The 23,864-nt window shown below is 39.9% G+C and overlaps 2 long non-coding RNA genes across 3 annotated transcripts; both read right to left on the bottom strand.

Annotated features, from left to right (window-relative positions):
- Positions 1 to 1,494: 1,494 nt before the first annotated feature.
- LOC130996797 (uncharacterized) lies at positions 1,495 to 3,226 on the bottom strand. 2 transcript variants are annotated; one of them, XR_009092810.1, is made up of 4 exons: positions 2,996 to 3,226; positions 2,755 to 2,913; positions 2,303 to 2,393; positions 1,495 to 1,892 (listed from the first exon to the last, which is right to left on the bottom strand). It is a non-coding gene; the product is annotated as an uncharacterized LOC130996797 (long non-coding RNA). The 2 variants fall into 2 exon arrangements; XR_009092809.1 differs by having other exon boundaries at positions 1,495 to 2,393.
- Positions 3,227 to 15,371: 12,145 nt separating this feature from the next.
- LOC130996791 (uncharacterized) lies at positions 15,372 to 18,527 on the bottom strand. Its single transcript, XR_009092801.1, has 2 exons — positions 18,266 to 18,527; positions 15,372 to 16,335 (listed from the first exon to the last, which is right to left on the bottom strand). It is a non-coding gene; the product is annotated as an uncharacterized LOC130996791 (long non-coding RNA).
- Between the last annotated feature and the right edge of the window lie 5,337 nt (positions 18,528 to 23,864).

The raw sequence follows: 23,864 nt of genomic DNA, 5'->3' as shown, positions 1-23,864 counted from the left end.
AAGGACATTGACTCATGCATGGGTTATCTGGAGCTCATTTTGAAGAGATGCGTTGAGAAGAGTCTAGTGTTGAACTTTAAAAAGTGCCATATCATGGTAAATGATAACATAATGTTGGGACATGTCATATCAGAGCGTGGTATCGAGGTGGACAAGTACAAGGTTAACATCATAGCCAAGTTACCACAACCGACATCGGTCAAATAGTTTAGAGGATTCCTTGGGCATGCAGGATTCTACCATCGCTTTGCAGAGGACCTTCCAAAATTGCTAAGCCTATGATCAGATTACTTTAGAACATGTGCCATGTGACTTTGATCAAGAATGCTATGAAGCCTTCCAGACTCTAAAAAAAATATCTATCCACAACGCCCATCATCAGACAACCTGAATGGGGCATGCCCTTTGAGCTCATGTGCGATGCGAGCGCATATGCAGTGGGAGCCATACTAGGGCAAAATATCGGGAATAAGAGCTATGCAATTTATTATGCTTTAAAGACCTTGAATGCTGGCCAGAGCAACTACACCATGATCGAGAATAAGTTCCTTGTTGTGGTGTTCGCATTTGAGAAGTTTAGGTTCTATCTCTTTGGGAGCTAGACCGTGGTGTATATAGACCACTACTACAAAAACGCTCATAGATAACGGATAAAATCCGTTATCTATGACCCCAAAAAACCGATAAGTATAGTGGTGATATCTATGATACAGTCATACATAACGGTTTTTTACCGTTATGTATAATAGTATAGATAACGGTACGATGCTCATATGTAACGGTACATAACCGTTATCTATAATAGTTATACATAACGGTTTTTCACCGTTATGTATTAAGATTTTACCGTTATGTATTAGAATTTTTTTTTTGTTTTTCATCATCATAGTTAACAGTTTTTTGTACTTTTTATAACGATTTAAGCCGTTATCTTTGTAAGAAATACATAACGGTAGGAACCGTTATGTTTTAATATTTTTACCGTTATGTATTAGAGATATATTTATTTTTTTTCATCATAGTTAACAGTTTTTTGTACTTTTTATAACGGTTTTAACCGTTATCTTTATTATTTAATATTTAATATTTTTTTTCAATTTTCTGTTATTTATCTCAAGAAATAAATAAATAATTTATAAACAATAAAATGATAAAATCATCAATAACATATATTATATATAACACAAAACCTTTATACATTATCATCCAAAACCTTCATACATAATGTTTTGAGCCTAACTCAAAAAAAAAAAAAAAAAAAAGAGAAACTTCACAGAAGCACCTTCATGCTCCAACTTTGATGAGTTTCAGCTGCTCCTTCATACATAGTGGGTATGACTTTTGAGCATATCTCCCTCAGCTGCTCCTTTATACCAAAACATAAAATCAAACAACTTAACATTCAAGGAATCTGCATTGTCATCAAGCAAACAGAAAAAGCCTACCTGTTAATAGTTGGTCTATTTGGCGGCCTCATGCCAGAGACATAATACCTGATGTGTGAACCTTCGATCAGGGCTCCCGAATATACGAGCTAACCCAAAATCTGCAAGTTTAAGTTGCCCACCAGGTCCGAACTAAAATAAGAAAAATCCAGTGAAGTTGCATGAATCAGATTGCAAAACCTCTTGTCCATACTCTTTATGTCGAGCAGAGGTTACACGGAAATCACCATTTTAATCTTCAACGATTTCAGGCAAGACTGTCAGCATCTCCAAAACAGCGGCATTTCCATTATTTGGCTCTGTAAATTCTTTTAAGAGATAGAAATGAATGTACAATGTGGAAGGAGAGAAAGAGATATAGGGATCTCACTTCAGGGTTCCGATCATTGAGAAGAGAAGCATTGTTGAGAAGCAAACATTTACTACCAAAAATGTAATGAGGCTAATCTGTACAAGCAATAGAAGCTCGATAACCAACACAGCACCGTCATCATCAACCATATGGAAAAACACATGGGAACCCAAATCTATAGATATAGTAACACAAGAAAGGGCATGTAAGTGTAACCCCTAGGAAGTTGTTTACTTTTTGAGGATTTATAAGTTAGATGTGATGCATATCCTCCATTTAATCATTTCTAAAGTTCAGATACAAGCTGTGACACTAAGAGGCAAATTGCGGATGTATATGGAGTGGCCTTCAACTATAAGAAATAACAAACATGATTACAATTAAAATTTCTCATTCAACCCCTCCAAAAACTGATCAAAGAAACAAGAACACAAACAACATATAACACTACAAGAAAAATCAGAAAAAACACATCAAATAATTGAACTACCAAGGAAGGACTTACCCACTTAAAGTACTCTTTCCACTAATAGAAAATGCAGCAAATGTGATGCCAACAACCAGAACTATCCCAGAAGCTCCTGCTGCCGGTATCCCTGAAAGTAAACTACTTCACTGTTATTAGCCAACAAGAAAAGCCACCAGACTAAGAAATTTATATTTCCATTAATGCATACACACAAAAACAGCTCCTCCATCAGCCTGAATATACATATTCACAGCAAATTTTATTTCAGGATGCTAACTCCATTCAGATAAAGCTCATTTAAATTAATTTTGGATAAAACTTCATTACACTGACTGAAGATTTAAAGTGTAAGACATAGAGGGGAAGAAGGGCGACGGTGGTGGAGAGAGCAACGACGCAATTAAATGCAATGAGTAATTTAGTGATTGATTAAACGCGCAACTTAGAAATTTTATTAATTAAACAAAGATGAAATTAATTCAATGTACCTGAATCTCGATGAAGAATTAAGGAGCAGGAATAGGCGAAAGTTATGGTGTCGAGAGCTTGGAAGCTTCTGCAAATTTTCTATGTTTCGTCGATCGTTTGAGTTCCAACGACTATGCCGACGCTTATTCCGGTGAAATTTCCCATCACTTTTCCTGAACCTGATCGGTATAAATAATTGTTGTTAAAATAATCAATGAATTAAATTAGGGCTTGGAAAGGGGAAAATAAATTGTTGAGTACCTGCTACTTTTCCAATGCCGGTTTGACGGGAGAGGGCGGCGTTGGGACCAGTCGGCTGGAGAGAATGGCGTGGGGAAGCCGGGAAGGTGGGCAGCAGCGGGGGATCTTAACAGAGATGGGTGGAAGGCTTGGCAGGGGAGGGCGGCGTGCGGAGGAGGAAGCGGTGGAGCAGCGTGTGGGAGGTGGCAGCGAGGGAGGGCGGCGACGGGGGGTGGGCGGCAGCGGGGGAGGGCGGCGTGGGGAGGAGGCGTCCATTGTTGACTGAATGTAGAAGAACAAAGGTTTTTTTTTTTTGTTTGCAATTGGGAAGGAGAGATTTCTTTTAGTGATAACTGGGGTTTTGATTTTTATAATATTATTAAATTTTAAAATAAATATAAAAAGTAATACACAACAGTTTTGAGGCGTTTATACATAACGGTTAAAACAATCGTTACAAAAAGACGCTCATAGATAACGGTCGGCTTAACGGTTCGATAATACCGTTATGTATGCAACTAATAGATAACGCTCATACATAACGGATTATCTCATACTGTTATCTATTTCCATGGACAACACAACATAGATAACGTTTTTTTGTCAAAACTGTTATCTATTCAAAAAATGCGCTCATACATAACGGTTTTTTAAAAAAACCGTTATGTATGAAGCGTTATGTATGTGCATTTTTGTAGTAGTGGAAGGAGTCGAAGCCAAGGCTGATCTGATGGATCTTATTACTATAGGAGTTTGGCAAAGAAATCAAGGACAAGTGTATAGCCCAAAACTAAGTAGTGGACAACGATGTGCCCATCAACAAATCATTTTCGGATGAGGATCTTTATTTGGTAGAGAAGGCTAAGACCAGAGAGCCATGGCATGCAAATATTGTTAATTAGATGGTGACAGGAGCATTGCCTTTGGGGCATAACACTGCACCAAAGTAACGGGCTCAGAGCATATTGCAAGACCTTAATATAAGATGACACGTACTTGTAGAAGATGTGCTCAAACAAGGTTATAAGAAGGTGCATACCCGAGTTCGAAGAGACATCAAAGAATATTCTTGATAGTGGGTTCTATTGACCCATGATTTTCAAGGACAACTATGAGATGTGCCGAAGGTGTGAACAATGTCAAAGGTAGATGAATATCACCCGAACGAATGAAATGCCTATGGTCCACATCCTGCCTATGGAGGAATGGACTTCATGGGTCCTTTGCCCAATTCGGGGAGGAATCAATACATTTTTTTGGTAGTAGACAATGTGTCAAAATGGGTGGAGGCCAAAGCAACTTAGACCGATGATGCAAGAGTGGTATCGGGCTTCCTAAAATCTCACATATTAAGATGATATGTTGTGCCCAGAGCAATCATCAACGATCAAGGCACACTCTTCTACAAAGTTTACTGAAGAAGTATGGAGTTCAACACCAAGTGTCCATGGTATACCATCCCCAGGCAAATAAATTGGCCGAATTATCTAATAAAATCATCAAGACTATTCTGAGGAAGGTCATTGATCCAAGCAAAAAAGATTGGAATACCCGGATCGACGATGCTCTTTGGGCATATCGGACTGCATTCAAGACCCCATTTGGAATGTACCTGTACAGGATGGTAATTGGCAAGATGTGTCATATGCCCGTTTAACTAGAACACAAGGTATTCTGGACAATGAACAAGATGAATTTTGACTGGAGAGAGGCAGGAGAGAACCGAAAGTTTGAGGAGATCCAACTTGAAGGCTATGAGAGTACCTCATTCTACAAGGAGAAGCTGAAGTTTGCCCACGACCGACTGAGCAGGCCAAAGAGCTTCAATACAGGGCAATTGGTACTTCTATACCAGACTCGTTTCAAGTTTGTTGCGGGCAAGCTCTCAACTAAATGGACCGATCCATATGAAGTCCATGCTCAGTTCCCTAATGGAACTGTCGAAATAAAAGATCGGAAGACCGAAAGTATTTTTTAAGGTAAATTGGCAAAAGCTGAAGGCATAGCTAAACTAAGAAGATCCAAAGTCCACACCTACATGACCTTGACAAGGATTCAACCTAAGGATGACTTCGTCATTCTTACAACATTAACAAAGGCACTGGCTGGGAGGCAACCCGACATCTTGTTTATGGTTTGGTATTTTCTTTTATTTTCATATTTTGCTTTATTTCATTTTTTCGATTTGTTCGCCCCTTTGAGGAGTGCAGTGCTTTGGAGGGTGTTTTGCTGTTGCTTTCTGTGTCTAGGTTTTGAGCAGGCATAATTGCGCAGAGGGAGTCGGACAATTGCGAAGAGGCTCAAGGGCGTATGTAACCACTGTGAAAGAGCAAAGGGCAGAAACGTCTGCAAAGTAACTGACACCCCCCACGTTACCCTGGACCCTAGCCTATACCTACAACCTTCCTCTCATACTCAATCTATCATTTTCTAAGATAAGATTTCAAATCATCCCCAAAAGCTAATCGACGGAACCCTTCTCCCCTTTGTCGAACAAAACCCCCACTCACCAATAAAAATGGTTAAGGCTCGCACCCAAAAAACTCGTACGGCCACCAAATCTAGAAGTATGTTGATTTATGCTTAATTGTTCTAATTTTAGGGGTTTGCATGTGCATATTTTAAGTTAAATCTTCTGGAAATTGGTGCGTTTTATGGTCTATTTTATGCTTTGCAGGAGATTTAGGTTTTCGAGATGAAGAGTGCAAATTTTGGAGAGTTTGGGCTAAGAATCGTGTTTTTGTGCATACTCTGGCATGTAAGAGAAGCAAAGCCCCGCTTGCCAGAGCAGCGAAATGGGAAGCCAGAGAAATGCCCCAGAGCCAGAGCAGAGGAATCGAAGCGAGCAAGGAAGCGCCAGAGGAATCGAAGCGAGCGAGGAAGCGCCAGAGGAATCGAAGCGAGCGCGGAAGCGTCAGAGGAATCGAAGCAATCGCGGAAGCGCCAGAGAAATCACTTCGCTGCTAGAATCATAAGTGCAGATGAATCAAACGTCAGAGAAATCACCATTTCTCTGGAGTCAGCGAAATCAAGAAGCCAGTGTAGCCAAGTAATCACCAGAGGAGTCAAGAGTCAGAGCAGAGGGGATAGAAGTCCATTACAGCGGAATCGAGAAGCCAGAGAAATCACCATTCCTCTGGCGAAAGCCAGAGCGGAAGCCATTCCGCTGGCGAGAGCCGCGATTTCCGCTAGGGTGGAGCTGATTCGTAGAGCGCGTCACAGTTGGACTTACCTTCCTTTGCACGATTCTATTCCTTTTAGAGTCCGATTTTGCATGGCAACTTTTATGGTGATCCAGAAGGATTTGAAGTCTATAAATAGGGCCATACTTTTCATTGTAAAACATCAATCCTTTTGCCCTAGTTTTAGACGCCATCTTTGAGATCCGTTGGCATCCAAAGCTTAGGAATTTAATTGCTTTCATAGTTTCAAGTTTTTATTGTTCTAAGTTAGATTTCAATTTAGTTTTTAGTTTAGTTTCTTGGATTGTGATTGAGTGACACAATTACACGTTCAAGACGTTTACGTATTTCGTATTTAAATTCAATTTAATTTGTTAAATCATGTTTACGTTTTTCGTTCATGTTTATGCTTTCTTTTTAATCATGCAATTTAAATTATGCACTTTAGTTTCACGCCTAGATTAGTTGGGTTTTTAATTTACAAGTATTTAATTTCATAAGTAGGTTTAATTTAAGTTCTTTAAAATCTTGCCTAGGGTTTACTAGTTTAATTCGCCTAGTTTAATTTTAAGTTCGGTTTTTAATTAAGTTTTTAATTCCAAGTTTTAGTTTAATAATCGATCTTTTTACTGCTTTCTTTACTATTTTTCCTGCGATACAATTAGAAGCCCTTAAAGACTTTCCTTGAGAGATGACACTGGGTCAACTTACCATCACTAGGATGTCCTTGTTCTATTGCAAGTCAAACTAGAGGTGTTCTAGGTTGAGTCAAATTTTGGCGCCGTTGCCGGGGAAAGTTTTAGGCGTTTTAGTTGTGTCGTTTTTACTTGCTTTATTTAATTTCCAGTTTTTACGTTTTTGTTTTTACTTTTCTTTTCCTTCCACCCGGTGCGTTTTATCCGTGTGTTAAGTGTTGTGTATGCAGGGACACCGTAGTCTAAAAAGAAAACTTACTTCCCCGCTGGATAACACTCGCACACATACCAGAGCAGACGTGTTATACTCTGACTCTGATTCTGAGGCGCATTCTGAAGCCAGCTCTGACCATACAGAGCAGACAACAGTCACGGCAGAACAAGCTAAGGAGGAAGAGGCCAGCTCCGCCAATTTCAACCCTGAGCAGAATTTAAACGAAGAAAAGAACGAGATGGCCCAAAACATGGAGTACATGGGAGACTTCACCAGGTCGGTAATCGGAGATACCAACACGTCGGCAATCGTGCTCCCCACTGCTGTGAGAAACTACAATCTCAAACCAATTGACTCGAATTTGCTGCCGGTGTTCCACGGGATGCCAAGCGAGGATGCGCTGCAATTCATCCGAGATTTTTGCACACAAGTGCAAACGATTCCTCTGCTTAGCCTCACGGAAGACCAACTCAAGCTCAAATGCTTCCCCTATGCACTTAAAGACCGGGCAAGGACGTGGATGCTTTCTCTGCCGCCCAACTCTATCACTGCGTGGGGAGATGCTTGTGAAAAATGTATGCTGAAATACTACCCAAGCCACAAAACACAAGAGCTGAGAACGAGGATAATGGAGTTCACCCAAGGAGCGGACGAACCTTTGCATGAAGCTTGGGAGAGATATGAAGAACTCATCCGTCAATGCCCTCAACATCAGTTCACCAATGTTATGTTGATGCAGTTCTTATACGATGGGTTAGAGAAAACTGCCCAATTTATGGTGGATAGCACGGCAGGAGGCAACATAGCTCGGAAGACGGCAACAGAGCTAAAAGAGATTTTCAAGACTTTGGCCGAGAGCTCCCAACAGAAATCAGTCCGTGGGAAGAGAGTTGAGGCCAGTTCTGTGACGCAACAGTTTGAGTTGCAGAAGCAAGTAGCCGATCTTGTGAGACAAGTGCAGCATCTTAAGATGGGCAAGATGGAAACTCCTTCCGTCCCGGCGCAGAATGGCGAGCCTTGTGGTATTTGTGGAGATTTCAGCCATGGAGCTAATGAGTGCCATAGAATGGGAGAGTTTACTCCGGAGGGTGAAGCTGAAGTCTATGCTGCACAAGGATTTCAGAGCTATAATCAAATGCAGAGCAGACCTGGCTTCGTGCAAAACTATAATCAAGGACAGAGCTATAACCAAGGGCAGAGCAGACCGCAGAATTATAATCAAGGTCAGAACGTCAATAATGGATGGAGAGGTCAGCAGCCCTGCCCACCGCAACAAAATTTTCCCCAACAATATCCACCGAGGTATCAACAGCAAGGGAATTTTCAGCCTTCGCAGCAACACGCTCAGCCCCAGAAGTCATCACTTGAAGATACTTTGCAAGCTTTCATGGAGATTAGCAAGCAAAATATGGAGATGACTAAGCAGAATATGGAGTCTCAAGCATCCACCATAAAAAGACTTGAGACCACCGTAGGGCAACTGTCGGGCACCTTGAACCAATTGCAGCAGCAGCAGCAGCCCAAAAAATTTCATAGTCAACCTCTGCAAACTCACCAAGCTTTAGCTATCACTGCTCTCGAAGAGCAAACTTGGATATCGGAACAAACATGGATTCCAAAACAGACCAGGGTACCAGAGCTGACGTGGATGCCTGAACCGACTCCGGTACTAGAGCAGAAGAAGGTAGTAGCGCTGCCCAGTCCAGCCCTGCCGAGTGCCGCGCTGCCCAGCTCAGCACTGCCAGATCCAGTCCTGCAGAAGTCAGCCGTGCCGAGTCCAACTTTGCAGACTCCAGCTATGCAGGATTCAGTTATGCAACCTTCAGCACTGCAGATTCCAGCACTGCAGAATCTAACACTTCAGAATCCAGCTCTGCAGGAGCCAGCTATGCCAAGTCTAGCTCTGCAGCATCCTGCCATGCGTAGTTCAGCTATGCAGAATCCGGCCCCGCAGAGTGCAGCCGTGCCAAGTGCAGCATTGCAATGGTCAGTCATGCCAAATCCAGTTCTGCAAAACTATGGCATGAGAAAGGCACCTAAGCTGATAAGGACGCCGGAGCTAAGAAGAGCACCAGAGCTGAGACGAGCGCCAGAGTTGATAAGGTGGCCAGAGCTATCTCTCCACAAGTCCACTACACCGTATCGACCACCGAAAGTTGTCCAACGTTCCAGCCCACCTCTGCCACCACCGATTGTTGATTCAACCCAACCATTACCGAAGTAAGGAGATCCTGGCAGCTTTATTCTTAGTATTGGTTTGGGTAGAGCTGGAGAGTTCTCGGGAATATTAGATTTAGGTGCGGCAATCAATGTAATGTCGTTTGCTATTTTTCAGAAATTGGGCAGGAAGGAAGATGAGCTTAAAAGCACGAGAACAAGACTTCAACTAGCTGATGGAGCATATTGTAGCACTCGTGGTCTTTTTAAAAGATGTTGAGGTCAAGGTGAGAGGAATCACGGTGCTAGCCGATTTTGTGGTGCTTGATTCAGGGCAGGGCGTTATAGGAAAGAATGGACATCTTGTTCTACTCGGACGGCCTTTTATGGCTACTACCCAGACTCGCATTGATGTGGGATCTGGAACTGTGAGTATGGCGGGATCCGGTAGATCGGTAACGTTCTCGGTTTTCGATAAGAAGCCTGTTATTCCTACCTCTTTAATGCATTTCTGTTCTTTGGTTGAGATTTCTGATCATGTGGAAGAAGTGGGAATTTTCAGCGCTAACAGTCTTCTGCCAGCTCTATCCAGCACTCCAGCTCTGACGAGCCCAGCGCTGCCCATCCAGCCTGCTATGATGAGCACTTGCCAGAATTTTACTAAGGAGAATTTGATGAGCACTGGCCCGGAAGAAGAAAAGGAGACGCCGGTTCTCAGATCAGCAGAGCTGTCTCGAGAGAAAGAGGGTGTGTTGCAAAAGAATGTGTTTGACCTTGGTGTAGCCCAGTCTAAGGAGAATTTCAGAGGAGAGGGTCATCGCATGAAATCCGATTATGGGCAGTTGAGTACTCCAATGGAGGTGGAGTCTCAAGCTCTGCACGATCCTCACTGATGATTCAATTCTGAAGTCGGGCTGGAGACTCTAAATCTAGCGCTTGGTGGGAGGCAACCCACCATTGGTTTGTTTTTCTTGTTTTCCGTTGTTTGTGTCTTTCCTAAATTTTGGTTGCTTGCGCGGATACTTTGATGTGGTGTTCATGTTTTGACTTCAGCGCTGCAGTTCTAACTCTGTCGACAGCACACCCGCGCCAGCGCGTCTCTGCACTTTTCCGCGCTGCGCCTTTCCACCGCTGCACTTTTCTGCGCTGCACCTTTCCACCGCTGCACTTTTCCGCGTTGCACTTCTCCGCGCTACACTTCTCCGCGCTGCTCTGCCAGCGCTAATCTGATTCAGTGCGGCCACTCTCCACTCTGCCACAGACGCGAATTCCCCTCTTCACCACCTCTCACGATGCTTTAGTTTTACCATGCCGATAATCAGGGACGTTTTCTCAACTCTTCTTATTTCTTTTGTGCCCTGAGGACATGACATGCTTTAAGAGTGGGGGGGGGGGGTGTTTTATTGTGCCTATGTTTTCTATTGGGCGAGATTAGTCTTTCTATGCTTAGTTTTTGGTCTCGAATCTTGCTAATTTTTATGAATTTGTGGAAGAGTAGATGGTTTTCGATGCGAATTTCGGGTTTGTGAATGAATGGTGGTTATTCTTGTTTTACTCTTGATATATGTTTCTTGTTTGTGCAAAGAATTTGAGTTTTGTTGCAACATGATTGTAAGTAAGTAAAACGTGATTTGTCCGGTAGATGCTAGAAGGAGTGTTGTCATTGTGATTACCTATGATCGTATCTTATCTGTGAAAATGTTGGACGAATTGCCAACTTCAAAATTGCCAGCTCTGAAACATCTGGCCTGTTCTGAAATGTGATAGCTCTGAGTCTCTACTCCTCTAGTCTAACTATGAGCATGGAAAACCACGTGAAAAGACTTTGGAGTACATCCAAATGGTTTTTATTTCATGAATTATGGCTCAACTGTCGAAAATCTTAAGCACACAAAGTGTGAAAAATGGTGATATTGATTATAAAGGCGATCACATTAGGGAATTCACTTCTAGCGGAGAATTGGGTCTGATCGAATTATTTGCATTACTATTTTGTTGCCTCTTAAACTTTGAGTTACTTGCATGATCGAGAGATGTGTGTTGATTGTAAAATTTTGAATTGACTTTGTGAATGTTTGGATTCGAAATTAGCATTGTTGAAATCAATCTCTTCCTAGGATTCATATGCATTTTGCTTGAGGACAAGCAAAAGGCTAAGTGTGGGGGGGTTGATTTATGCTTAATTGTTCTAATTTTAGGGGTTTGCATGTGCATATTTTAAGTTAAATCTTCTGGAAATTGGTGCGTTTTATGGTCTATTTTATGCTTTGCAGGAGATTTAGGTTTTCGAGATGAAGAGTGCTAATTTTGGAGAGTTTGGGCTAAGAATCGTGTTTTTGTGCATACTCTGGCATGTAAGAGAAGCAAAGCCCCGCTTGCCAGAGCAGCGAAATGGGAAGCCAGAGAAATGCCCCAGAGCCAGAGCAGAGGAATCGAAACGAGCGAGGAAGCGCCAGAGGAATTGAAGCGAGCGAGGAAGCGCCAGAGGAATCGAAGCGAGCGCGGAAGCGCCAGAGAAATCACTTCGCTGCTGGAATCATAAGTGCAGAGGAATCAAATGTCAGAGAAATCACCATTTCTCTGGAGTCAGCGAAATCAAGAAGCCAGTGTAGCCAAGTAATCACCAGAGGAGTCAAGAGTCAGAGCAGAGGGGATAGAAGTCCATTACAGCGGAATCGAGAAGCCAGAGAAATCACCATTCCTCTGGCGAAAGCCAGAGCGGAAGCCATTCCGCTGGCGAGAGCCGCGATTTCCGCTAGGGTGGAGATGATTCGTAGATAGCGTCACAGCTGGACTTACCTTCCTTTGCACGATTATATTCCTTTTAAAGTCCGGTTTTGCATGGCAACTTTTATGGTGATCCAGAAGGATTTGAAGTCTATAAATAGGGCCATACTTTTCATTGTAAAACATCAATCCTTTTGCCCTAGTTTTAGACGCCATCTTTGAGATCTGTTGGCATCCGAAGCTTAGGAATTTAATTGCTTTCATAGTTTTAAGTTTTTATTGTTCTAAGTTAGATTTCAATTTAGTTTTTAGTTTAGTTTCTTGGATTGTGATTGAGTGACACAATTACACGTTCAAGACGTTTACAGTATTTCGTATTTAAATTCAATTTATTTTGTTAAATCATGTTTACGTTTTTCGTTCATGTTTATGCTTTCTTTTTAATCATGCAATTTAAATTATGCACTTTAGTTTCACGCCTAGATTAGTTGGTTTTTTAATTTACAAGTATTTAATTTCATAAGTAGGTTTAATTTAAGTTCTTTAAAATCTTGCCTAGGGTTTACTAGTTTAATTCGCCTAGTTTAATTTTAAGTTCGGTTTTAATTAAGTTTTTAATTCCAAGTTTTAGTTTAATAATCGATCTTTTTACTGCTTTCTTTACTGTTTTTCCTGCGATACAATTAGAAGCCCTTAAAGACTTTCCTTGAGAGATGACACTGGGTCAACTTACCATCACTAGGATGTCCTTGTTCTATTGCAAGTCAAACTAGAGGTGTTGTAGGTTGAGTCATATGTTACCCTCTGACCGGAGCCCTTCTCTGGTGGATATAACCCCTCTCGAGAACCTCACCTCTGACGTTGAAGACCCAACACCGTTGGGGGACGAATCAACAGTATCGCCGCCCCATGCACAAACCTCAAAGGCAGTGGAGCAACAAGATACGACGGAGATCACTGTGGAGGCGGCGAACCCTCTGGTTGGGCAAAAGAGAGCCATCGAAGTAGTAGGGCCATCCATATTAAAGAAGGCTAGAGGTGAATCCTCAGATACAACATCGTCACCCTCTTCGGAGAGGGAGCGAGCGGCGGTGATACTTTGCACCGCCTAATCATAGGAGGAGCCACCGGATGTCGCAGCCCGGCTCCGACGCCAGTGAAAGCATAGACCGGGTATTGATACGACTAAATGAAAGAATAGGTAAAGACAAGAAGAAAATATTGAACATCAAGCGGAAGCTCACATGAAAACATGCTAAGGCAATCATCAATAATATCATCTCAAGGTATAAACGTCAATGTCATCATAACTCCAAAAGTGTCAGGATTCTCAACAACAACTACAAAGCGTGTATAGTTAAATATTCACAAGAAGTCATATTATGCAGAGTATCGCAATAAAAAGTGAACCGATTATATGTATGGAGACATATAACCGAGAGTAAATTACTTGTTTCATGTTCAGAATAACTTCACATCAAGACTCTATCAACGAAAATAGAAATACGGTAATGAAATACGTCGACCGAAATACTTCCCCGCTAGCACCGGACCAATCTCACTCCTCGCTTATCCTGCACGTTTAGAAATACATACAGGGCGTGAGTACAGAATACTTAGTGGGCATACGCCGAAAACAATGAAAGTTGCTCTTAGAGCTATAGATTGAACTTGCCCATTTCTCAGCAACCCACATGAGTTAAGTGTAAAAGAGCCTGTGTATGTAGTTAAAACATAATCATCATAAATAAACGACGGCTGTCAAAACTCAACAAGTATGTACCACATCTACAACTCATCATCATCTCATAAAAGGTACTGAAAAGTAGGCCTCCTTCTCAAGCACCGTGACCGGCCGACATGAAAGACGGCTTGCGGTCACCTCAGTGTACAAAAATCCCGCTTTTAGCAGGATCCGAATTCGTCTCATCTCAATATTAGTTCTCAACAACATTTATCTCAAAATATCAAAATAACTTATAAACATCATCATCAAAACAGTTTAGAAAGCTCATATAATATGTATACTCAAAATAATGCCCACCTGAAGGCTTTAGCTCAAGCTCTCGTCAAAGTGGAGACAACTTACTTCTTTTCTCTGCTCGTGTCTTCAAATATCGTCATCCGCATGGAAGGTTCATGAGATTAAATAAACCTCGGTTAGAAACTTATTTACTAAAGACTCCGCTCTTATCTCAATGCTATCCCATCACTCATCTTCTGTATACTTCACTCATCTCAATTTTCTTAAGTATATACATATATCCTAAGAAATCACAAATCCTACTCTCGACTTAACACTCAAATAGGACTAGACTAATAACAATCAAGTACATAGACATGCATAGGCACATAAGGCATACAAGCTCACATATATAAGTTATCACATTCAAACACTGTTCTGCACTGCCTCAAACTAAAATCTTAATCCGTTTCACCTCGGACCTCTCCTGGGTTCGAGACTCATATCATTGGAAACCTCTTTGAGTCTAGTTTCATTTAAAAAAAACGTAGGTTGAAAAACTCCAAGTGGTTTAAGAGATATGGCTGTTCTCCTACAGTCTACCATATCCGGCAGTTTTGTGCAACCGAAAGTTCTGATTTTTGAAAAAATAGAAAACATTGCCGAAATGGCTTGAAATTTGGTGGGTAGCTAGCTAACACAATAATATCTTTACCAAAAAAATTTGGAAAGCAAAAACTCAGGGGAAGATACTGAAAAAGGTGACTCTAGTGGCTGCCCTTCGAAATTTTCGGTAGAAAGTGGCAGTTGGAGTTTTATATTTTGGAAAATGGTGATGATATTTGGACACCTGCATAAAACCGATTTTTTTGCATTTAACCTAAATGGGGCGGTTTAGAGGGATTTTTGTATTTACTAATTAACCCCACATATTATTTAATGATTTTTCATTTTTTTTGTTTCCTTTTTTTTCGATTTTTTTTTGTTTCGTTTTTTTACGTTCTTTTAGTTTCCTTTTTTTTCACTTTTCTTTGTTTCCTTTTTTTTGATTTTTTTTCTTCTTTTTCGGTTATTTAGTTTTGAAAATTATGTGAATCATATATTTGAGGTTTATATGATTATTTATTCCGAAAATTGTTTAATTTATTATTTTTAAAATTTTATTATTGATTTGTTACCAATAATTCATGGGTTTTTGTTAAAAAAATCCTAGATTTGTTTGTAGCTATTGTTTTTTTTTTTTTAAACTAATATTTTTTTTGAAGATTATTTATTTATTTTTTTAGAAAATTCTGTTATTACGTGTCGCAGCCCGATCCCAGCGCCAGTGATAGCGTAGACCGAGTATCGATACGACTAAATAAAAGAAGAAGTAAAGACTAGAAGAATAGATTGAACATCAAGCGGAAGCTCATATGAAAACATGCTAAGGAAATCATCATAAATCAACTCAAGGGTATAAACGTCAACATCGTCATATCTCCATAAATATCGGGAATCTCAAAGACAAATACAAACGAGGTATAGCTCAATATTCATAAGGTATCATAAAATTCAGAGTCTCGCAGCAAAAGGTGAATCGATCATATGTATGAAGACATATAATCGCGAGTAAATTGCTTGATTAAAAGAAAACAATGTATCTCATCATTAAGGTTTTATCAACATTCAAAAGGAAAGCAAAGTGTATCATCGTTAGGACTCTATCAAGAAAAGGAAAACAACAAAGAAAATTTATCAACAAAACAATCCCCCGCCAGCACCAGTCCAATCTCGCTCCATCGCTTAGCCTGCACATTTAGAAATACATGCAGGGCGTGAGTACATAATACTCAGTGGGCATACGCCGAAAAACAATTAAAGCTGCTCTTAGAGCTATAGATTGAACTTGCCACAATTTTAAGCAAATCACAAGGGTTTTAGTATAAATAAACCTGTGAAAGCTGAATCTCAAACATAAGCATCATAATTATTCAAATGAACGATTGCGCAATCAAATTACTCAACATGTAAGTACCACATCTACAATTTATCATCAAAGATATCGAGAAGTAGGCCTCCCTCTCGAGTACCGTGATCGACCGACCCGATAGACGGCTCACAGTCACCTCTGTGCACAAATCCCGCTTGAGGCAGAACCGAATTCGTCTCATCAGTAGAGGGTAGTATACAAGCTCATCATCATTCAAAAAATTGGCAAGTCAATTAGTTTCAACATCATTTTAACTCAATCATGCATCATTGATAATTTTCATTAAATTGGAATTGAACAGTTAAAACATATTATTCACATCAATATCGTATAAGAAGCCTACGACACGCAGGGGATCTCTATATACGTATAATAAAAATAATGCCCACCTGAAGTCCTTCGACAAGCTTGTAAAGAAAACAGGCGACTTACTTTTTCGTCTCGCTCGGGCCTTCATATATCATCATCATCGTCATCGAAGGTTCATGTGATAAAATAAACCTTAGTTAGAAACTCATTTACTAAAACTCCAATCCTATCTCAAACGATAACTCATCACTCAACGTCTATACTCAAATAAGTCTCAGTCCCTAGGTATATATTTAACCCCTAAGGATTCACAAGTCCTACTCTCGACTTAATACTCAACTCGGACTAGATTAATAGCAATTAAGCACATAGACATGCATAAGCACAATAGGCATACAAGTTCACACATAGACATGTCACAAACAAACATCATTCTGCACTGACTCGATTTAAAGACTTCACCAGACTCGGTACAGAACTCCACTAGAGTCTTGACCTAAATCATTTGAAACCTCTTTGAGTCTAGTTTCATTCAAAAAAAAGTAGGATGAAAAACTCCAAGTAGTTTAGGAGATATGAGTGTTTTCCTACAGTCTATCATATTCGGCAGTTTTGAGCAATTGGAAACATTAATTTTTTTAAAAATAGTAAACGTCACTGAAAAGGCTTGAAATTTGGTGGGTACTTAGCTAAGACACTAATGTATTTACCATAAAAATTTCTAGATCAAAACATTAGGGGAAGCTACTGAAAAAGGTGACTCTCAGGGCTGCCCATCGAAACTTTCGGCAGAATGTGGCAGTTTGGATTTTACATTTTATAAAAATAGTAAACAAAGTCCAAATGACTTGTAATTTTACCAGTATGCTCACGACTCTCATATATACGTATCATAAAATTTTAATGGTATTTGGGTAACAAGAACCTCATGAAACAGTAGGTACAAAAGGGTTACAGAACGACTCCACACTCAACATACAAGCAAACATGTTCAAACTCCACACTTCTTTAATGAAAGCTCTTCAAAACTCAAATTAAACTCTTATAACACTCAAGAACATCAATGCATGATCATTTGACTCATGACAACTCAAACTTGACTTTCCTCTTTCACATCATACTCAAATCTCAAACGAAACTTTCAAAGAACGAAACATTTCATCTCTCATTACATATTCATGCTCAATAATACTCAATTAGTCATATATAATCTCATGTATGACATAACTCAACACATTAGTATAGATTCCTTTTTATCATTCAAACTAAACTCAGCAAACTTTCACATCTCATCATAATTCATCAATTCGAACATGAATTCATCATTCTAGTATACTAATTAGCCCTTAAAAGTAATTAATCCCAACATTTATCTCATTAATCAAGAATACCTAATTCTTAGTAAACTAAACTTGAGCATTTTTAGACATACTCAACAGTTAGTCAAATTGATCTCTAGTTAATGTTTTTGTCATGCTTATAATCAATTAAACTCAATCAATTTAGACATTTAACACATAAATCAAAAAGTCCTAAGTTTTAGTAAGCTAAACTTTTTGAAAAATTTTAAACGTGCTTAAATCATCAATCAAACCTTAGATCTATCAAATTGATTCACTTAATAGCATATATAAGACATCAATTAGCAAATTAAACCAAATAATCACTTATACCCAATTTACATCAAACTAATTCATGAGAATTTTTACAAATCAATTCTATCCATCAATCTAATCCATGATTCATCATATTATCACTCTCAATAACAACAATCAACCATCAATTCATCAAATCTCATCACCAATCAAAACATCCCAAATTTTAGCAAACTAAACTCATGAAAAATTCAAAATCGTTTCTCATCCTTTCAAAAACTCATGGATATAGCCTAAATAGGTCCTCAATAGCATACTTATCACCTCAATTTAAGAAAAGAAAAACAAAAATTTTGGAAGGGGAATAACCCTAATTTTCAAAAATTTTAAAAATAATAGAAGATGTTTTCTTGCTTGATCTATCCATATGCACACATATATAACTCAAATATAACTAGATCTAAGTAGATCTAGTACTTGCTCAATTATCTCAATATAAAGTAGAAGCTTTCTTGTCTCTAATCTTGAAGCTCCTTCAAACTTGCTCTTGAATCAAGGGAAATGATGTTTAGGCTTGATTTTTGATGGACATCTAAGTATAGAAGTTGTTTTTGGAGCTTGGAAGTGTTCTTCAATGGTGGTAGTGAGAGAAAAGAGTGAGGGAGAAGAGAGAGTAGAGAGAGGCGTGAGTTTGAGGGGAGAAGAGAGAGAGAGAAAAAAAAAATGTTTTGTTCACTCCTCAAACTTGGGCTCCAAGCTAGAATAATTATATTTAATTCTCTCTCTTAAGCACGTGCTTAATTAGCAACTTGCACAAATATCTCCAAGCTTTAATATATTATAATCATGTATCTCACATGCTTCCATATAATCATGTACCAAAAATGTGCAGTATAGGGTAGTAAAAATAAATTAAGGTACATAGCTCATTAATTAAATCATCAATCAATATCATAAAATTGCTGTGACTAAAAATAATTATAACAACAATTAGTACACACATATCTCATTTCACGTCTATCTCAGAAAAATAAATTCTGAGAATTTTCGTTAGGAAAGATTATAACTCGATTGATATATAGTTATTCACCAATTAAAATAATCTCATTCGTTACTCGTTTTAAAATTAAATCTCGGGTGCTATAATACTCAAGAAAAATCATAACCACTCAATCATAGTCACCCATGTATCAAGTAGGTCTCATAATAGTCAATCAATTAATCTCACTCAAACGTATCATCGAAAACAATTAAAGTCTAACGTCAATTTTCATCGTCTCATAAATCCGACTCTATCTCCATAGTGATTCTCACTTACCATCCTCGACTCTATTTCTAGTCAAGTATTATCATAAACTCTACACTCTAGACCATCTAAAAAAAATTATGCTTCCTCAAACGGAAACAGAAATTATATTCTCATCTCAATTCAATCAGCATCTTCATCGAAACTCAATCTTTCAAAGTAATTCATTCACTAGTTCCATCATCGAAATTCTAGAATAATCACATCTCACTCTATTGAGAGACTTCGTCTTGGTCCTATTAATCATAGGGTAAAGATATGGGGTGTTACATTACGTTTTTTATATTTGAAAATTATGTTAGTTTTTATTCAATTTTTTTTATATTTGGAAATTATGTTATCTTTATTTGTTTCAAATAATTTGGTGATTCTTCTAAAACTAATCATAGATTTGTTTCCACTAATTTAGATATTCTCATTCTCCACAAAATTATCCTATATTTGAATCCATTATTTTAGACATTCTCGTAAAATATTTCAAGATTTTTTCTGAAATTTTTATTATTTATATTTTTGGGAATTATGTTTTTATTTTTTTGAAAATTATGATTTTTTTCCATTAATAAGTAAGTAATATTAATACTTAAATCCACTATTTGAGAATAAATAAGGCGGAAACCCTATTTATTTATAGGGTTGTAGGCGTTGTAAATAATCTTAACAAATCCTAGGAGGGACGAAATCTAGGGTTTGTTATAAAAATAAATCCTAACAAATCTTTCACATTATTGAATAATATTGCATTTTTTAGGCGAAATATATCTACCGTTTTGTTAGGAGGGACGAAAATAATATGCGTATCTTTAGGATATAATTATTTCTAAATTTACACAGACACAACACATAAAGTAATTTCCTGACCATAAATTGTTGTGGCTGCCACTGCCGGGCAAGGTGGCAAAGTATCATTAACATGTAATGGAGGTCACGGGTTTGAATCCTCTATGCCCCTTAAAGGGGTGATTTATTTATTTATTTTTTTTTTCCGATTTTGCATGTTTTTTTTCCATTGAGTTATATATCTTTATTTGTTTTTTTGGTTTTTATATTTTCATTCTTTTACTATATGTAAATCGATTATGTATAAAACAAGTTTTTATTTATTCATTCCTGAGTTTTAAATGTAATATCTATGTCTTGAATTCTATGGGTCACAAGAAACATATGAGCCCGCCCAATTTCGAATTTATTGTAACACATTCAAAAAATGTATATGTTAATACAGTTTTTTCACGCGATTTCCCTACGTATGAATCATTGAGTAATTGTATTTCTACTTTGCTAATCACACTAATTTATTTCAATTATATTATGCAACTTGATTACATTGAATATAATGATGAGTCCATTTTCGGTGGGTTGTTTCTAAAAGGATTTACTTGTTGTGCGTTTGAGTAATAGTTGAGAGCAATTGCCGACAAAAGTAAAGACTATCGTATTAGAAATCACGTAAGTTACATGTGGTACAGTAATTATATTTATAAAGACGTACAAAGGGCAAAATGGTAAAATTGGGGTCGCAGCCCTGACCTACGCTAAGTGAGAGAAGTCCCTAAGAATGCTCGAAGGCAGCCCTGCCTCATACTCTTCATTCTTCGTAGTAGATGTTGTTCTTCAGCTCAGTTGAGGTCAGCGCTGCCAACTTGATTTCAGCCCTGCCAGTTTGGTTTCAGCTCATCCCTAATCGCAGCGCTGCCCTCATGCTGTCGTAGAATTAATATGGTCACGTTCTTGCAAGCTTTCTTGCAAGGTCTTCTCGCGAAGCCCTCGAGTCGACTGATTCTCCTCGTTCCAAGATCAGCGCTGAATTTCCCGCGCTGGGATAACGCATATTTTACTCCTCATCAGCTACTCCCCTTCTAGTCGGGTCAAACCGGGTCTTCTTTGAGTTTAACCGACGTCATCTCTTATCCTGGTATTTATTAAATCAGCGTTGCCCTTGCTGCGGCGTAGAATTGTCAGCGCTACTCGTTTGAACGCATTAAATGCGTGCCAATCTCGGGTCCCACCTCAGTCATATCGCTATTTTTTTGCCCAGAAAAATGCCTTTTCGGTTTTGCCCGCCGTTTTAACTTCGCCACGCGTCCAATCATGATTGGACCCTTCGGTCCCTGGTATTCGTACCACCTTGAGTTATATAAGCCCTCGTCTTCTACCCTACGCCTCTTTTCATTCTATCTTCTTCCTTTCACGACCTCCGGCATTTTATGCTCTCTACCTCACACCGACGATCTTTCAACTTTCTCCTGCGTCTGTTCCGTTACCTTCGATTCCCACACACTGACCTAGGTACTACCCTTAACCTTAACCCTTTTTCTTTCCTCGACGCATTTTCTAGTGTGTTGGTAATATCTAGTGCCTGTGTGCCCTCTCTGTAAATAACATTTCTAAGAAAGCATGTCTTCCACAGACTCCGTACCCCTTTCAATAATGGGTGTTAACGAAATGAAACGTAGCTTTCCTTTGATGGGGTTTGAGATGTGAAGTGGCATCCCCAGCACCATTCCCGACTTCTCGCTTTTCTTCCCCCTCCTTCCTCCGAGGACTTAGATAACCTCAATAAATTAAATGCCTTCCATCGAGTCCTCCCTGCCAAGCGCCTAGTAGAAGACAATTCAGCGCTGGCAGCCAACGGGCTATTTCCCCGCTATCCCAAATCCCGCATAGGTAAGGAGGGGAATTCCTCTCTCACCATTGTCAGCACTTCCCTATTTCCCATATCCTGTTTTTCTTATGGACATGTTTATGATGTTTCAGGGATGGATTGGATGGCACTATGTGAAGACCTGCTCCCTGCTCCTGAGGTGGTAGGAGAAGGAGGGTCCAGCAGCCCTCAGAATAGAGCTACCGATGTCGGCGCTATGCCTACCAACTCTCCCGCACACTCCATGGCTGACACTTCCCGAAGTGTCAGTCAATCTCAAGAGCAAGCAGAGGCCTCCGAGGAGCCCCAGTACATTCACATTCCTCTGGATGGTGGGGACTCTTCTGCCATAGTTGTGACTATTCCTCCTCTACCACCCAGCTCTCCACCAACTCGGGCTGCGTCGGAACCCGTCTCAACAGTCCATATCGGGCTGTGGGATGAGGATGATGAGAAAGACGCGGGCGAGGAGGTTCGCATCTACGATGTGCCTCCCGTATCTACCGTTAGGCTGGCAGCCTAGCCTCCCAAGCGCAAACGAGCTCTCTCCAACGTTGAGGAGCTGGCAAAAAGACGAAGGGAGGCGCGAGAGGACATGGAGCCCGCCAGCTCTCCCACCGGCCCTACTAAAGAGAACACCCACACTCTCCATCCTGTCGGTCAACTGTTGGGATGAGAGTTTTATGACCAAATGCGAGCCCGGATTCATCCGAATGACAAGGCTCACGCCGTGGCCTTCTCCAATGAAGAGTTGGCCTAAACTCTTGGGCGGCTCTTTATCTCCAATGAAGAGTTGGCAACACTGAGAGGCAGCTAATGATGAGCCCAAGTTTATGCTCTGTTTTCGTGTCTATTTTAGGTCTAGATCGAGTTGTTTCGTTTTGTTTTGTGTTGTTTGGTCGCCTAGGAGGGCGTAGTTCTTCGGCAGGACCCACTTGTGGGCAAAAAGTGCTTTAGGGGTGAGAACTGCTGTCACTTTCCGTGAAAGAGGCATGTGCCCGGAAGTAAGAGGGATTCGGAGGCAAAACCATCCCTTATGCCCAAAAGTACCGCATGGAAGCTGGCAGGCATGAGGAGGAGAATAGAGAAGGAAGTCGGAAGCACAGCAGACGGGCGAGGCAAGACTATGGAGTAGGCGCTTGATATGGGCCGAAGGCGGCAGCATCCAAGAAGAGACCGATAAGGCTAAACCTCTGCTTTATCCGGAAGGAAAGAAATCTTCAAGATACTAGGTCTGAAAGTGGATAGCATCTCCTTGCCTTGCATGGATCCGGCCACAACAACATGGGCTGGGCCTTTTGTTGCCGTAGTCGCGCCTATATATACCCAAGGATCAGACGAAGCCAAGGGTGTTGAAAAACCGGCTGTTGTGCATTTTGTTTACGTACTTTTGGAGTTCAAGCTAGCCCAGGCTGTGGGCGTAGCTCTAGGTTACGTTGTTTATGTTCTTCGCGACACTTTTGGTCGTAAGCACTCTTTTATTTCTTTAAGTACTTTCAGTTTATTCTTAATCATGTCTTTTACTTTTGTCATTTACTTTATGTCTGGCTAGTTTTATATTCTGATTTAGGCGAGATGATCTAAGCATGAACACTTTACTCGAGAGGTCTAATTTGGGCAAAACAACTATATGGGCATATTCCCGATACACTAGGTTTGATTCCAATAAGGCTGTAACAACTTGGTTAATTAATTGATCACTAGTTAACTAGGGAGTTTTGGCCACAAGTAAACTTTGGGCAAAGGCGAGACGCCATCGACCTCCAAAATAGTACAACAAGTGTTGGAGCCGTGACTGCGGTGAAATATCTGCGTAAGAGTCATGTGGGTCTATCTAATTCTTAAGGCATTCTGGGCAAAGCACAACTGGCAAAAGGCCATCGCAGAGAGCGTGGATGTTGCCCAGGGTAGTTGATTTCCATTAGCTGAACCTTCTAAGGGATCATAAACTGAAATGATAGATTGGGCAAGGGGTTTTTGCGTGCGTGACGAGTGACAATTGGGGCGCAACAATTCTTATGCCTATAACCACTGGTATGCGAGTATAGTAATTTATCTTTGCACCAATGATCGAGTGCCTAGTTCATGTTTAGTGATTCGAACCCAAGTCAGGATTGTTTTGTTAT

This window comes from Salvia miltiorrhiza, chromosome 8 (genome assembly GCF_028751815.1).
Source record: "Salvia miltiorrhiza cultivar Shanhuang (shh) chromosome 8, IMPLAD_Smil_shh, whole genome shotgun sequence".
Classification (NCBI taxonomy): Eukaryota; Viridiplantae; Streptophyta; class Magnoliopsida; order Lamiales; family Lamiaceae; genus Salvia; species Salvia miltiorrhiza.
Note: the sequence above shows the minus strand (reverse complement) of the source record. Positions and strands in the feature narration are given on the sequence as shown.